A 16,656-nucleotide genomic window follows, 5' to 3' on the forward strand; every position below is an offset into this window, starting at 1 on the left:
ACTTTTAATTTTTTATTAACATGGTAAGATAATCTATCTGTAGATATAAGATATCTATATCTTATGGGATAGGATCAGAATATGAAATTTTTCTTCTAGGACTCTCTTTCTGTATAGCTCTCCTGGCTCTGACCCATCTTTTGCTCTAACTCTATTCTTTGAATTTCTGTATCTTACCTTAAACAATGTCTTCTACACCTTATTCATTATTCCAGGGGTCATCAAACTATGTCCAGCCCATCCTTTGTTTTTATCAAGCTTTATTGGAACAAAGCTATGGTAGACAGACTCCCAGTCATCCCTGCCTTTTGGTATTCACATTTCAGTACAGTCCTCTGCCCTCGACTGTGGGCACCACCTGTTACTTGCTTCTAACCACTCAAATGTGGCAAAGGAAATGGGATGTCACTCCCCTGGTTGTTGCATTATGTAAAATTCTATTGTGCCACCAAACTTACTCTAGAAATTTTTTTCCCTTCTTGGCTTGGAAGAAGCAAGCAGCCATGTTGTAAGAGGGTCTGTGGGCAGAACCATATGGTAAGGAACTGTGGGTGACCTCTAGGAGCTGAGGGCGACCAGCCAGCAAGAAACCAAGGCCCTACGCTGGCAGCCCCACAGCCACGGGAAATAAATCGACAAACAACACGAGTAAGTTAGGAAGTGGACTCTTTCCCAGTCAAGCCTGCAGATGAGAACGCAGCCCAACTGACTATGATTGCAGCCTTGTGAGATTCCCTGGGAAGGACTCAGACTCCTGACTCACGGTAATGAGATAATAAACGTGTGTTGATGTAAACTTGTAAATGTATAGTAATTTATTTTACTGTAATGGATGTGTAAAACAACAGCCATGCTCTTTTGTTTACATTCAGTCATATAGCCTATGACTCTTTTGCTCGACGACAGCAGACATGAGTAGTTGCCACATAGAGTATGTGACCCAGAGAGCCTAAAATATTTACCATGTGGCTCTTGAGAGGAAAAGTTTGCTGATGCATGCTTAGACCATGCTTCCCTGGGGCCTCCCTGGAGGATAGAGCAGTTGGCAGGGGATACAGAAATCTGTAAGGTGGATGTGGTATATCTTTCCATAGCAGCACTTTAATTTTTGCCAGCCACATGGCCATCAATTGGAAATTATATTTTCTTTTTTTTTAATATATATTTTATTTATTGACAGAGAGAGGGAGAGAGAAAACAACAGAGCACAAGCAGGGGGAGCGGCAGAAGGAGAGGGAGAAGCAGGCTCCCTGCTTAGCAGGGAGTCTGACATGGGGCTCGATCCCAGGACCCCAGGATCATGACCTGAGCCGAAGGCAGACGCTTAACCGACTGAACCACCCAGGCACCCCGGGAATTTTATTTTCCATCCTCTGCAGCTCCTGCAGCCACGTGACTAGGTCTTGCCAGTGAAATGTGAGTGGAAATGACATTCCTCTTTAGTTTTCTTTCCCCTTTCTAGGACTAAAACATAGATCTGGAGCTGGGTCATCTTTGACTGAGCAGACAAGGATAATGCCATAAGGGGTAGGGAGGAACAAGATGGCAGGAAGCTGGGTCCCCGGGTTAGGGAGCGACAAGATGGCAGGAAGCTGGGTCCCCGGGGTAGAGAGCAACAAGATGGCAGGAAGCTGGGTCCCTGGGGTAGGGAGCAACAAGATGGCAGGAAGCTGGGTCCCCGAATGTCCTATGGAGCAGGGCTGCTATTAGGCGCTTGACAAGCTGCCATCTCTACACCATCACATGAGGAATTCATCGTCTCCTATGAGGAGCTCTACTTGGGATCTGTTTGATTGGACAGCTTAGCCTAGAGCCTAATATGGGGGCAACATGATTTTAATTAGTTATTTAGAGCATTTATATTTTTTAAAGAGACATGAACATTTTATGGCATAGAGTTCAAAATACATATACATGTTAAGGAGAAAATGGAAAGCGTTCAAATATCTTTTGCTTGCAACCTGCAACTTCAGGCTAAACCCTCAGAGCTACTGGGAAGATATATTTACCCTCCTCCCCCAACGTGGTTCCTCGGAAGGAAAAGTTTGAGGAGCCGTGGGTGTATATCGTAAATTTCCCCCCAGAGTCTTCACAGAATCCTTTTTCCACTGTTGAGGAAGAGGGCCAGGACAATTCTGACTTGTTCAGGCTCATTAGTCAGAAGCTGCTCAGGAATTAGAATTTAAGTTTCAGATGAGTCCATTTTGCTTCCCTGAAACTTTGATTTTTGTCATCATTATGCAAATAGTTCTACTCGATACACCAGCCTCATTTAATGCTAAAATTAGGAACACATTAATTTGAAGGATTTTATAGTAAAGCTTAATGGCATTTATAATTTTAGAGAATTTCAAAGATTTTATCATTGCTTCTTCTCTGCCTCCACCCTCCCCATACATGTACTTTTGAAGCTTTTAATAGTCTTTTGCTTTTCTCTGAGGTGTAAGGTTGTACTAGCTGCTGAAGGCCTATGATTTAAATCCAAGCGATGGCAGTTTTCACAGTCTGCTTTGTTTTTGTATTTGAAATGAAAAGTTAACAGTTTTTCTTTCAAAACAAATAGTCTGCAAAGACAAGACAGCTGAAGCAGGTCCAGTCTAAAAATCTGTAAGGAAGAGGATGCTACAGGATTAGTGAAACTGGCAGGAAAAATAATGAATATATAATAAGGTTCCCTTCGTAAAAACCAGAGTTCAGTCATTTTTAGCATCTTTTAATGAGAATCCGAGAATCTCATTTTCTAAATGACTTGGGTTTTTAAACTATCTTTTCTTCAAAGGAATCTAGGTAAAGGGCAAAAGGGGAAAGCAGTTAATAGCAAATGTAATAGTTGCACTTATTTCTGGAACTGAGTTTTAAAGAACACAATACATCCCACCTGAATTGTTTAAGTCAATAATAAGGTTTTTCTCATCTGTAATAAATGCAGATTTGCTGCGAGGCTTGGAGCCCGGTGATTTCTCAAGGTCTCTCCCCATCCCTCCTAGCCTCTGATCCTGCTAGATTTTCTTTGTGCTCTGGTTCCTGTCCACATCTCACTTTTTTCCTGCAGGGTTATTTCAGATTCTTCTCCCAGGCTCCTTAGGAACAAAGCAAAAAGCCATCCCCAGAAACAGGCTGCTGTATCCCTCCCACCTTGGAAGCTTCTGCATCCCTCCCTGTCCAGAAATGTAGTTATGCTCTGGTAGCAGAGTGCAGTAATTTTCCAGGTGATTGGAGAAAGTAGTGACTCATCCGTCCCTGGCCATGTGCTCTACTTTGCAGTCCAGCCTCTCGCTCTATTACATGCTGATGTCAGTCATCCTGTGAACATCAGGGTCCTTCTTAGGAAATAGTGGCTGAGTGAATTAACAGCACATAACTAGTTTCTCTCCCCATGCCTCATTTATTTGCATAGTACCATCTGAATCCTTAAAAACAAACAGAACCATCCTAAATCTCGGATTTACGAGAGTATTTTTCAAACTGATTTAGCAATACATGGGGGCATCCCATGGGGGAGGAGCCACATCTGTTCTGGGGAGGATCTCCTGAAAGTCACTGAGCAGGAGAGGTTCATGGAGAGAATAACAGCCCACAAACCTGCTAGAGACCCAGCTCTCTCCCATCCAGAATGCTAGAGCCTGTTCTCCCACTGCTGTGAGATTTATGATGGTCACGAAGTTGACCTAGACAGGTGTTTGGTGCCATGCTGTGAAGACTGGAAAGCAATGACCTTCCTACCAAATTCAGAGATGATTTATGGGCCAGGGGCAAATGAAGTGCCCTGGAAAGACATCAGCAACCTTCTTACATAGAGATCTATGATTAGTTTGTATAGATTTTGTGAGCCCATCACCCAGATTTTCATCTCCTGTGGAACAGCGTGTTCTGATTCAAGATACACACATATACACGCTGCCTACAAAGAGGCTTTCCTCACTCAAGTTGGGGCAATTCAATGACACCGTTTTAGAGAGGTCTCCTCTTACATGGCCCAGATTGTTCCAGGTTATCACAAATACCCAAAACGTTGGGCAAAAACCCAAAAATGTTCACCTAGACAATGCGGAATGCGAGCAAGATGCAGAGAGCCATGCAGAAGAGCCGTAGAGCAACATTTTAATTAAAAATTTCCCAAGGCAACCAACTGTGTCTTTAGATGTAGAGTCCAATTTGAGGGATTGGTTTCTTCTGGATAGGGAGTGATGATTTAGAACATCCAGCTTTTCTCCCTCGTGGCAGAAAAGGCCCTCACTGTCAGCGTTTTGGTGTTTCTTCCTACAGAGTATGTCCTGTACTTTACTTGTGTGATCCAAAGTGAACAGGGGAGTAATCAAAAGTCAGCAAGTTTGGATGCATCTCCTTTCTGGACTCGCGGATGACCCAGCGCAGGCACGCCTCACCCCACAGGCTTGGAGGACTCTGGGAATGGCCGCCTTGGCTAGGTATGCTGTTAACCACCCTTGTATGTTTGGGTCCATGATCTTACTCAGTTCTGCTTACATATGTTGATAGGTGCCCTGAGCAGATGGGCCAGGAGAGTGTAACCACCATATGTGGGGTTATTCCTTCAGGCACTCTGTGGGAAATCTGCCCAAATGTACCGATCTTACACTGCTAAGGTTCCCCTCTACTGGCTTCCAAGAACCACTCCTCCCAGCTCTGAGTTTCCTGGCTCATATTCCTTGGGTTAATGCTAGTCCCTTAAATGCATTTATACTTTTGGATCCCTTTTCTTTAGGGATTTAACTTTTCAGTTAAATTTACAATCTGGGTAATCTGAAAGACATTTTAATTTTTTTTTTAATCAAAATCCTCAACAGGGTTTATGTTAAAACAAAAAGTTTAAGCAAGCATTCTTACATGCTAGTATCATTCTGCTTTAGCCCTTTTTCTGGCCTACTCCGGCATTGTATGCAATTTTATATATCTGTCTTTTTTTTTTAATTTTAGTTCCAGTAAAGTTACCATACAGTGCTTAATATTAGTTTCAAGTGTACAACATAGTGATTCAACACTTCCCTACATCACCCAGTGCTCATCACAGCAAGTGCACACCTTAACCCCCATCACCTGTTACCCCCATCCCCCAACTCACCTCCGCTCTGGTAACCATCAGTTCGTTCTCTGTCATTAAGAGTCTGTTTCTTGGTTTCTCTCTCTCTCTCTCTCTTTTTCCTTTGCTCATTTGTTTCTTAAATTCCACATGTGAGTGAAATCATATATTTTTCTTTCCCTGACCAATTTATTTCATTTAGGATTATACTCTCTAACTCCATCCATGTCATGCAAATGGCAAGATTTCATTCTTTTTTTTATGGTTGAATAATACTCCTCCATTGAATATATATGCCACATCTTCTTTACTATTCATCTATTGATGGACACTCAGGCTGCTTCCATAATTTGGCTATTGTAGATAATGCTCCAAAAACATAGGAGTGTATATATCTCTTTGAATTAGTGTTTTTGTATGTTGGGGGGTAAATACCCAGTAGTGTGATAACTAGATCGTAGGATGGTTCTATTTTTAACTTATTTTTTTAAAAAAGATTTTATTTATTTGAGAGAGAGAGAGAGTGAGCATAAGCAGGGTGAGGGGAAGAGGGAGAAGCAGACTTCCTGCTGAGCAGGGAGCCCAATGTGGGGCTTGATCCCGGGACTCCGGGATCATGACCTGAACTGAAGGCAGCCATTCGACCAACCGAGCCACGTAGGTGCCCTATTTTTAACTTTTTGAGTAACCTGCATACTGTCTTCCAGAGTCACTGCACCAATTTGCATTCCCACCCACATCCTGGCCAACGCCTGTTGTTTCTTGTATTTTCGATTTTAGCCATTCTGACATGTATGAGATGATACCTCATTGTAGTTTTGATGTGCGTTTCCCTGATGATGAGTGATGTTGAGCATCTTTTCACGTGTCTGTTGGCCATCTGTATGTCTTCTTTGGAGATACGTCTCTTCATGTCTCCTGCCCATTTTTTAATTGGATTATTTGCTTTTTGGGCGTTGAGTTTTATAACTTCTTTATAGATTTTAGATACTAACCCTTTATCAGATATTCCATTTGCAAATCTTCTCCCATTCCATAGGTTGCCTTTTAGTTTTATTGGTTCTTTATTGTGCAGAAGCTTTTTATTTTGTTGTAGTCCCAATAGTTATTTTTGCTTTTATTTCCCTTGCCTCAGGAGACCTATCTAGAAAAATGTTGCTATAGCCAATGTCAGAGACCTTACTGCCTGTACCCTCTTCTAGGATTTTTATGGTTTCAGGTCTCATATTTATTTTTTTTAAGATTGATTTATTTATCTTAGAGAGAGAACACGCAAATGCATGTGAGTCAGGGGAGAGGAAGGGAGAGAGAATCTTTAAGCAGACTCCCCGCAGAGCGAGGAGCCCAATGCAGGGCTTGATCTCTTGACCCTGTGATGATGACCTGAGCCAAAACCAAGAGTCCGATGCTTAAGGGACTGAGCCACCCAGGCACCCATCAAGTCTCATATTTAGATCTTTAATCCATTTTGAGTTCATTTTTGTGTGTGGTGTACGAAGGTGGTCCAGTTTCATTCTTTTGCATGTGGCTATCCAGTTTTCCCAACGCCATTTGTTGAAGAAACTGTCTTTTTTCCATTGGATATTCTTTCCTGCTGTGCTGAAGATTAATTGACCATATAGTTGTGGATTTATTTCTGGGTTTTCTTTTCTGTTCCATTGATCTATATCCATTTTTGTGCCAGTACCATAGTATTTTGATTACTATAGCTTTGTAATACAGCTTGAAGTCTGGAATTGTGATGGTTCCAGCTTTGCTTTGCTTTTCAAGATTGCTTTGGCTATTTGGGGTCTTTTGTTGTTCCATACAAATTTTAGGGTTGTTTGTTCTAGCCCTGTGAAAAATACTGGTGGTATTTTGATACGGATTGCATTAAATGTTTGGATTGCTTTGGGTAGTATAGACCTTTTAACAAAATTTTTCTTCTCATCCATGAGCATGAAATATCTTTCCATTTCTTTGTGTCATCTTCAGTTCTTTCATAAATATTTTACAGTTTTTCAGAGTACAGGTCTTTCACCACTTTGGTTAGGTTTATTCCTAGGTATCTTGTTATTTTTGGTGCAGTTGTAAATGGGATTGTTTTTTTAATTACTCTTTATTAAAATGTCTCCTCAAGCAAGGGAAACAAAGACAAAAATAAACTACTGAGATGACATCAAAATAAGAAGCTTTTGTATGAAGGGAAACCATCAAGAAAACAAAAAGGCATCCTACTAAATGGGAGAAGATATTTGCAAATTATATATCCAAAATATATAAAGAACTTAGACAGCTAAACACCAAAAACACAGTCTGGTTAAAAAATTAGCAGAGGACCTAAATAGACATTTTCCCAAAGACATCCAGATGGCCAACAGACACATGAAAAGATGTTCAACATCACTCATCAAAAACACAATGAAATATCACCTTACACCTGCCAGAATGGCTAAAATCAAAAAGACAAGAAATAACAAGGGTTGGTGAGGATTTGAAGAAAAAGGAACCCTCGTTCACTGTTTGTGGGAATATAAATTGGTGCAGCCACTCTGGAAAACAGTATGGAGGTTCCCCAAAAAATTAAAAATAGAAATACCCTATGATCCAGTAATTCCACTACTAGGTATTTACCCAAAGGGGGAAAAAAGGCTAATTCAAAAACGTATCTACACCCCTTTTGTTTATTGCAATATTATTTACAACAGCAAAGATAGGGAAGCAGCCAAGTATCCATTGATAGATGAATGGGTAAAGAAGATGTAGAACAACGGGAATATTGCTCAGCATTAAAAAGGATGAAGTGTTGCCGTTTGTGATAGCATGCATCGATCTAGAGGGTGTTCCGCTAGTTCAGTATGTCGGACGGAGAAAGACAAATACCAGATGATTCCATGCAAATGTGGAATCTAAGAAGAAAGAAGAAGCAGCAAAAAGCAGAATCAGAGCAAGCTAATGGTTGCCAGAGGGGACGTTGGGTGGGTGGACGATGGGCAAAATGAGCAAAGGGGAGTGGGAGATACAGGCTTCCGGTTATGGAAGAAATAAGTCACAGTAGTAAAAGGCACAGCATAGAGAACAGTCAGTGGTATGGGAATAGCATTGTATGGTGACAGGTGGTGGCTACACTGGTTGTAAGCCCAGCATAATTTATAGAGAAGTTGAATCACTGTTATACACACGGAATTAATGTAAAGTCGTGTCAACTGTACTCAAACCAATTTTTTCTAAAAATTAAGAAAATGAAATATTGTTGGCCATGTTTACCAGTGAACAAAGTACTGTAAACAGACCCTGTCTGTGGATGGTCATCCTCTCTTGCAGTTCCTGCTTTCACTCCATGAGTTGGAATGCTAGTGGAACCAGGGATCCTTCAGGGTCTAGCCATCTTTCTCCACCTTAGTAAAACGTTATTGTTTTAGTTACATGCCATATAGTTGGCAGGAACTAGTGATACTCCCAAAATTGTGGGTGAAGCAGAGCTTTGTGTAGGGGAAGAGGGTGGACAGGTCATTCCCAAGCCTTAAGAGTGAACCATGTGGGTGCCTGGGTGGCTCAGTTGGTTAAGCGACTGCCTTCGGCTCAGGTCATGATCCTGGAGTCCCTGGATCGAGTCCCGCATCGGGCTCCCTGCTCAGCAGGGAGTCTGCTTCTCCCTCTGACCCTCCTCCCTCTCATGCTCTCTGTCTCTCATTCTCTCTGTCTCAAATAAATAAATAAAATCTTTAAAAAAAAAAAAAAAGAGTGAACCATGTGCTCTAAGCGAGCTTTATCGAGCTCTGAAAGGTAATAATAAAATGTCACTTTGTTTCCCATTTGTTATCAGTTTTTCCGTATGCAGCTCTCTTGGGAATGTCAAAAGTTGAGGAGTGATTGACAGGACAAGATTTGGGCACTTGGAGGCTCTCTAGTCAAGTGCCATTAAATGCAATCATAGTTTTCTCTCTGTCCCTTACAGCTCTTCTTAGCAGATCTTATTTTTCAGTGGCAAACATGTTAGAGAACTGTGAACAAAAATATCTAAGCCATCATTTAAACCTTTCCGTTCTGAAGTAGGCACTGAGTAAGAGAAGAGGTCTTTAAAACCAATGGCTGATTCTCACCGAAGAAGACCAGCTGGACACTTGGAGCCCTCCATTCTAAATAAACAAAATACTCCCTTCTCTGAAAACGGAGGGGAGATATTGCTGAGTCCATTTCAAAGGCTCATTGGTGGAGCACCTGCCCCAACAGAGCGGTGAGACCAGTTCCCTGCAGGGCGGAACTTTAGCCTCTCCCTCCAGTCCCCGAGGAAGCTAAGGAGAAGTGTACCTTTGGTAGCCTGACATGTTTCTGTCTTCTGACCATTTGCTGAATTTGTGGAGGGACGAGAACAATCGAAAACAGTGCTCTTCTTATTCCAGAGCAAGTGTTTACAATGCAACACAGTCAAGTAGGAAACTGAGCAAAAAAAGTGCATGAGATATTAACCGACTGATCAAGTTACCCTTATGTGGTACAGGAACAGATGACACTTCAGGGCTACCTTTGTGCCTCCTTTTCTAAATGTGTTTCGCTATCTGCAAGTAGGTCTGATTCACATATGAAACCCACAGGATTTGCTTCAGGCCGGGGAATGAATGAATGAAAGTCTTCTTCCATATGTTAGTTTCACTCAGGTATTTAACCCATCCCTGTGTGTATCAAAAGCAGAGCAAACTGATTTCTGCCATACCAAGTTGTTTCTGCCCCTGACCGTTAATCCCTGCCATCCTGAAACCGATGTAAGTGCTCATTGGTTGGAACTTCATCCACAAAATGTGTCATCGGCAGGACAAAAAATACTCTCATTGCATTAGTGACGTTGAGCTTTAAAGAGCTTGCATTGCTTCACTTCCCTGCAGGGGTCTCTGAAATGTCCCAGGATATGTTTGGGACTAATTAAACTTGCTTGCCTTTTTCTACTTCTCCTTCAGGACTGCCATTGTGGGGGAGGAGAGCCAGATGGCAGGAGGTTTCTCTCCTAGACTAATCCACATGTCCACAGATTTTGCCCCCATCCAGCCACGGCTTGTTCCCAGCTCTCTCCCCACCTGAATCAGCAGCAGTGCCAGGACCAGCAGAGTGGGAGGGGCAGACCCCCAGGAACTTACCCTTTACACAGAGAGAGACTCTTCAGACCTCAGAGCGCGGTACCCATGATGTCCAGACAGAACCCTGCTATATTCTGTGGGCTTTCTGCTGCAAAAATCCAATAAGCAAATGAAAAAATTAGCAATTGCTTTGCATATATACCCATATTTCTTCATTTATTTTTTTTTAAAGAGAGAGAGGAATGGATGGAGATTTTTGTGTGCTTTTTAAAGGGGTATATTTATGCCCATTAAAAGGGCAATGATTGATTTTGGCAGCCTTATGATTATCGTACTCAAATAGGATGCTGGGCAAGACCTTAGCTGGGCGGCTCTGCTTATTCATTCATTCATTTATGTTTATCCACCAACTGTTTAATAGGTCAGCAAATGGGGTCCTACTGGAACCTCTGTTCTACTTGAGTATAAGCATCTGCAACAAAGGCACTGCCCCGGGTCCCCAGGAAGAGGCTGATCAGGAGGCAAAGAGGCTCTCCCAGTGACGCCTCCAGTGGCTTTCTGATGGTAGGGAAAGGTGGGGCAACATCCCTGTGAGCTACAGCGGCTCCATCACTGGTCAAATACAGCCTTACCTCCAGCTTCAGCTCCTCAGTTCATGAGACTCTGAATGAATAAGTAAAACAGCATAGTTCCTGTAACAAAGACTAATTGCCTGCTTGCTTTGTCTCCTAGCGTGCTAGGTACCAGCAATTCAAAATAAATAAGACAGGATCTTATCTCCGAGGCCTTATGGCCAGGTGGAACGTCACCCAGCCTGATGGGGCATCGAGTGTAACACTGACCACTGCTAACAGCAATGACCCACTGCAGACGTGTAGCACCTCGCGCTTTACAAAGCCCTTTCGCACTCCTATGGCATCCTCACAGTAGTCTTGTTTAATACATTAAACAGGCATTATTTCCGTTGCATAAATGAATAAACTAAAACTGAGGCACCCAAGTCGCAGGTACCCTCAGAATTTCTAACCCCCAGTTTAGGGCTCTTTGCGATCAGGTTTTGCCTCTCGGCTCCGAATGTCCCCTTCAGTACCTGCTCTGAGATAATGATTGGAATCCCTTTAAGCTCTTCTTTACAGTGATCACCATGTTAAGCTTTCTCAGCGGAGGGTGCCGGAGGAACAAGATAGGAGGAAGAGGCTTCTCCTGCAGGCTCTGCCAGCTACCCTGTCGGTCACTCATGTGGGAGTGAGGACACCTGGTGACGCTCCGCCCCAGCCGTAGGTCCAGAGCACTCAGTCCCTGGGTGACCTTGCAGCCCTGGCCTGGCTTGGTGAACACTTGCCCATGGTCCTCCCAACACAGACACCGCATACCCTAGGCCTCCTGCCTGGAGCATTACCTTGCAGCCCCTCCACCGGCCAACTCACCTGCCTGTTTTGATGCCTGACACATTGAAGGTCCTGAATAAGGACTGGGTAACCAAGCATAACTTAATTTTAACACTCCTATTTGACTGGAAGCAGTCGCAGCCCACAGAGAGAGCCAACATGCAGGGTGGAGTCAGGAATTTGTTGATGTAGGTGTCTGTTCATTCATTAGCTCCGGAAAGTTGATCTTTGTTGATTTTCTGTCCAAGTGATCTGTCCATTGATGTAAATGGAGTGTTAAAGTCCGCTGCTATTATTGAGTTGTTATCAGTGAGTTCCTTTATGTTTGTTATTATGCTCCCATGTTGGGTGCTCCCATGTGGGTGCATAAATATTTTACAATAGTTAGATCTCACTGCAGTCAAGTTGATCAAATGCCGGTTGGGAGCAGCAACATCGGCCCTCAACTGGGAGGTCAAGTAAAGGGTTGTTACCAGAAGACAAGTTAAAGGAACATTCTGGAAAAAACATGGAAAGACCCAGAAGGAACTAAGGGAATACCAAGTGTGGTCTAACCACTTGGGAGGTTCGGAGAAAATAAGTGACTTATCAAAAGTCATTTGGCCTCTTGTGGGCAGTGCCTGGAGCAGAAAGCGGGTCTCATGATCCCTAGTCTGAATCCTTACCATGAATGACATTGTATTGCTTCTTCCAGTGGGGTGCAAAGGGGTGGTGATAGAAACTGCCACCTAAATACCCCCAAACATGGTGATCTCTTACCTAGTAGTTCAAAAGAGGCTATTTGGAGATCCCAAGAAATTCTCCCTGCCAATGCTGTTACCTTTGGGAAAGCAACTAGCTGTCTGTCAAATATGTAGAATTTAGGGTTTGTCACTCATTAAGGTAATTAGCCACCTGTTAACTCTCAGCATCCCAGGCTTGTGGGGCAAAGCAAAATATTCCCTGCCCTACCCTCCGCAAAGCATCACTGGTTTCTCTGACGTAGTCTTACACCTCACATAAAGCCTCTCCATCACTCCTTTATAATATCTGTGGCTCAATTGTGCTAATGATTTCCCTTTATCATGTTGGTTTACTTAGCAGGACATTTTGCTATTTCCAATCAGTTGTTTTCCAGGGAGCCAAGGCCTGTCTTACGTAGTGGAGGAGAACCAACAGAGCGTGTTCCACACACTTCTCTGAAGCTTCCCCAAAAGCATGACTTCTAGCTTGAATCCTACAGTGAATGTATGGGGCATATGTGACATACTGTGTATCATTAATTTCTCCTCAACAGATGGGTCACACATGAGCCAAGGAGGAGTGTGGATGTAGCAAGAGCTGTGTGAACTAAGTCAAGCCATGTTTAGAATGTCTTTGTTGGCTGTCATTGGGAAGAAGCCCACGCTGATTAATTGATTTGGGATGTGCATACACTTCTATGGTGGGAAGCAAGAGACACAAGGGTGCAGAGAAAATAGGCCTGCCTGTGAGTGGCCTAGGAGAGGCCAGATGCTCTGCAAGGGGTTCCAGTGAAATGAGAATTGCACTTTGCAGGCTGGCCCGGACTGGATATACATCTTGTGGAGAGCTGCAGGTGCACCGGTAATAAAATTTCTCTCATTGGGGAATCTGCTACCGTGAGGATGGCTCTCTTTACCTGGCCCCGCAAAATCAGTGAAGAAGGACACTGCCAGGATTTGCAAATGCTCAGGCTGTGCACGTCATAGCCGGGGCTTGCTCTGAGAGCCAGTGCTGAGGCACTTCCTGGCCTGATGATTTTCTTTGAAGTCACTGCTTTGCTTCCTCCCAATCCCCCTCTCTTAGTTTTTGCCTTTGTACTGTTCTGGAGATCTAAGGTTTCCTCTGGAAATACGCTCCTTTCACTTGTGTCTTATTCATTCATCCAAGAGGCAATGTGCTAGACTCTGTGAATACAACAGCTCCTGATGGGACTTCCTTGTTAGCCGAGACTTCATCACCTTCTCCTAACACCTAGGACAGGGTTCTCTGAATAGAGACATTCAGAATTGTGGACTTCTAGAGCTGGGCTGTTACTGTGTTTGAAGGAAGACAGTCCCAGGGCTCTAGTCCAGCAGGTGGATACGTCTCAGGCCTTGGGATGGCATAACTTACTCCATGGCAATGCATCACCCTAGTTGTTGAGATCCATCTTCAATGACTAACTTTCAATAGGTTTTGCCATATGTGTACATAGATTCACATGACCACCATTGCAGTCAAGATATAGAACGTTTAACCTCCTGAAAGATCTCATGTGCTTCTTTGCGCTCAGTCTCTTCCCCCCGTGGCCCCAGGCAACCACTGATTTATTTTCTGTCTTTATAGATTAGTTTTGCCTATCCTAGAAGAACCTTATGTCAGTGGGAAGTACACAGTATGACCCTTTCGTACCTCACTTCTTTTGTTCTGCATATTTTTAAGATTTATCCATGTTGTGGTATGGAGGCAAAGTTTGCTCCTTTTCATAGCTGAAGAATATTCCATCGTATGCATGTGCCACAAAAGGTTTGTCTTTTTATCACTTGGTATGGAGCCTTGGATTATTTCCAGTTTGGGGTTATTCTGAGTAAAGCCGCTATCAACATTTGTGTCTGTCTTTGGTTTTGATTTTTTCTTGTGGAAATGCCTAAGAACTAATGAGTTGTATGGAAAATGTTTAACTTACAAGAAGTCGCCAAATTCTTTTCCAGAATAGTTGTACCACTTTACATTCCCACCATCCGTCCACCAGGTTCTTGCTGATTCACATGCTCACCAACACTTGGTATTATCAGTCTTCTAATGTTAGCCTTTCTAGAGGTGTAGTGGTTTTAATTTGCATTTCCATGATGGTTAATGCTATTCAGCAATTTCTCTTGTGCTCCTTGGCCATTTGTATATCTTCTTTTAAGAATCAACCTTTCAAATATACTGCTTGTTTTTTTTTTTTATCATGATGATTGTCTTCTTAATGTTGATTTGTAACAGTTCTTTATATTTTCTGGAAATATCTCCACTCTCCATTATATTTACCACATATATTTTCTCCTTGTCAGTGGCTTGCCTTCCAAAAGCAGAGTGTTTACTTTTGAAAAAGTCTACTCTTAGCAATTATTTTCTGTTATGGTTCATGCTTTCTCTGTCCTAAGAAATCTTTGCCTTCTGCAAACTCACAAACATTTTCTCCTGTACTTGCTTTTAAATGTAAAAGTAAAACTATAATTTATTTTAAGGTAATTTTGATAAATGATATGAGGTAAAGGCCAAGGTCCATTTTTTTCTAAATAGATATCCAGTTTGCCAGTATCATTTATTAAAGAGTATCTTTTTCCCCGTTGAATTATTTTGGCACCTTTGTCAAAATCTATTGATTATGAGGGTCTATTTTGGACTCTTGACATGGTCTCATATTCTTACGCCAAACTCACACTATTTGATAACTGTAGCTATATAGTAACTCATGAAATAAACTTCATTATATTTTTCAGGATTGATTAGGATAGTCTAGAGCCTTTGTATTTCTTTCTAAATTTTAGAATTAACCTGTCACTTGCTACAAAGGGAAAAAAAAACCTATGGGATTTTTTTTTCTTTTTTTTTTTAAAGCATTTTATTTATTTATTTATTTTTAAAGATTTTATTTATTTATTTGACAGAGAGAGACACAGTGAGAAAGGGAATACAAGCAGGGGGAGTGGGAGAGGGAGAAGCAGTCTTCCCGCTGAGCAAGGAGCCTGATGCGGGGCTCGATCCCAGGGCCCTGGGATCATGACCTGAGCCGAAGGCAGATGCTTAACGACTGAGCCAACCAGGCGCCCCTAAAACCTATGGGATTTTGACTGAGACTGCATTCCATCTATAAATCAATTTGGAAAGAATTCACATCTTAACAATAGTGAATTTCCACTTGTTCTTTAATTTCTCTCAGTAATGTTTTGTCATTTTTAATGCACAAGTCTTTTATTCATTTTATTAAATTTATCTCTTAGGATTTCATTTTTTAATGGCACATTAAATGGTATTTTTTATATTAAACTTTCTAATTGTTCACTGCTAAGATCTAAAAATACAACTGATACTTGTATTTTAATCTTGTTTCCTGTCAACTTGATACATTTGTTTCTTAGTGCTGGTAACTTTTTGAGGATCCCTTTGGATTTTCTGCACATATGATCATGCAGTCCGAGCAAAGGATGGTTTACTTCTTCCTATCTGATCTCTACGCAGTTTTTTTTGATTGTACTAGCAGTGACCCCCCAGGACAATATTAAATAAATATTAAATATTGCACTAGCAGTGACCCCAGGGATGAGAACAAATAACATTGCCTTGTTCCCTATCTTAGGAGGAAAGCAAGTCTGTCTGTCGTTCCCTTTCTTTCTTTCTTTTGTTCTTCTTTCTTTCTATTTAAATTCCAGTCAGTTAACATACAGTGTAGTATTAGTTTCTAACATACAATACAGTGATTCAGCACTTCCATATAATACCCAGTGCTCATCACTAGTACACTCCCTAATCCCCATCACCTATTTAACCCATCCCCCTACCCCCTCCCCTCTGATAACCATGGATTGGAAAGCAAGTCTTTAAACCATTAAGTATCATGTTAGTTCTAAGTTTTTGGTGTATGTCATCCATGAGATTGAGAGAGTTCTTAGATTACTGAGAATTTTTATCCTGAATTAGTTTGACAAGTGCTTTTGCTGCACTTATCAAGAGGAAAATGTTTTTATCTCTCCCTTATTCTATTAATATGATAGATTACATTGACTGATTTTTGAATGTTCAACCACACTTCCATTCCTGGGATTCAATCCAAATTTGTCACTGTATATTGTGTAGGATTAGTATTTTTTTTTTTAAGTTAATAGACTTGACCATAAAGCCATGTGAGTTTTATTTGTGGCAAATGATTTAATGACATAGTTTCTTTATGTTTTTGAATTATCCTTGAGTCTACTTTGATCATTTGTTTCTTTAAAGGAATTATCCGTTTCCTCCAAACTCTCAAATTGATGGCCATAATGTTACTCTTAATAATTCCTTGGCAGCTTTTTAATATCCATAGAGTCTGTGGTAATACTCATCTTTTATTTCTAATATTGATAATTTGTGTCCTTTCTTTTTCTTGAGAAGTCAGATGAAAGCATTATCAGGTTTATAGATCTTTTTAAAAACTCAGCTTTTAGATGAGTAG

General features: G+C 41.7%; 1 long non-coding RNA gene across 2 annotated transcripts in view; it reads left to right on the forward strand.

The window, feature by feature from the left end:
* Positions 1-1,299: 1,299 nt before the first annotated feature.
* Positions 1,300-16,656, forward strand: part of LOC118016552 — an 89,574-nt gene continuing 74,217 nt past the window's right edge. For both annotated transcript variants that reach the window (XR_004680856.1, XR_004680855.1), the window contains exons 1-2: positions 1,300-1,416; positions 4,267-4,427. This is a non-coding gene — a long non-coding RNA (uncharacterized LOC118016552). The remainder of the gene's footprint in view (positions 1,417-4,266; positions 4,428-16,656) is intronic.

The sequence above is a fragment of the Mirounga leonina genome, unplaced genomic scaffold (assembly GCF_011800145.1).
Source record: "Mirounga leonina isolate KUSES-001 unplaced genomic scaffold, KU_Mleo_1.0 Mir_168, whole genome shotgun sequence".
Classification (NCBI taxonomy): Eukaryota; Metazoa; Chordata; class Mammalia; order Carnivora; family Phocidae; genus Mirounga; species Mirounga leonina.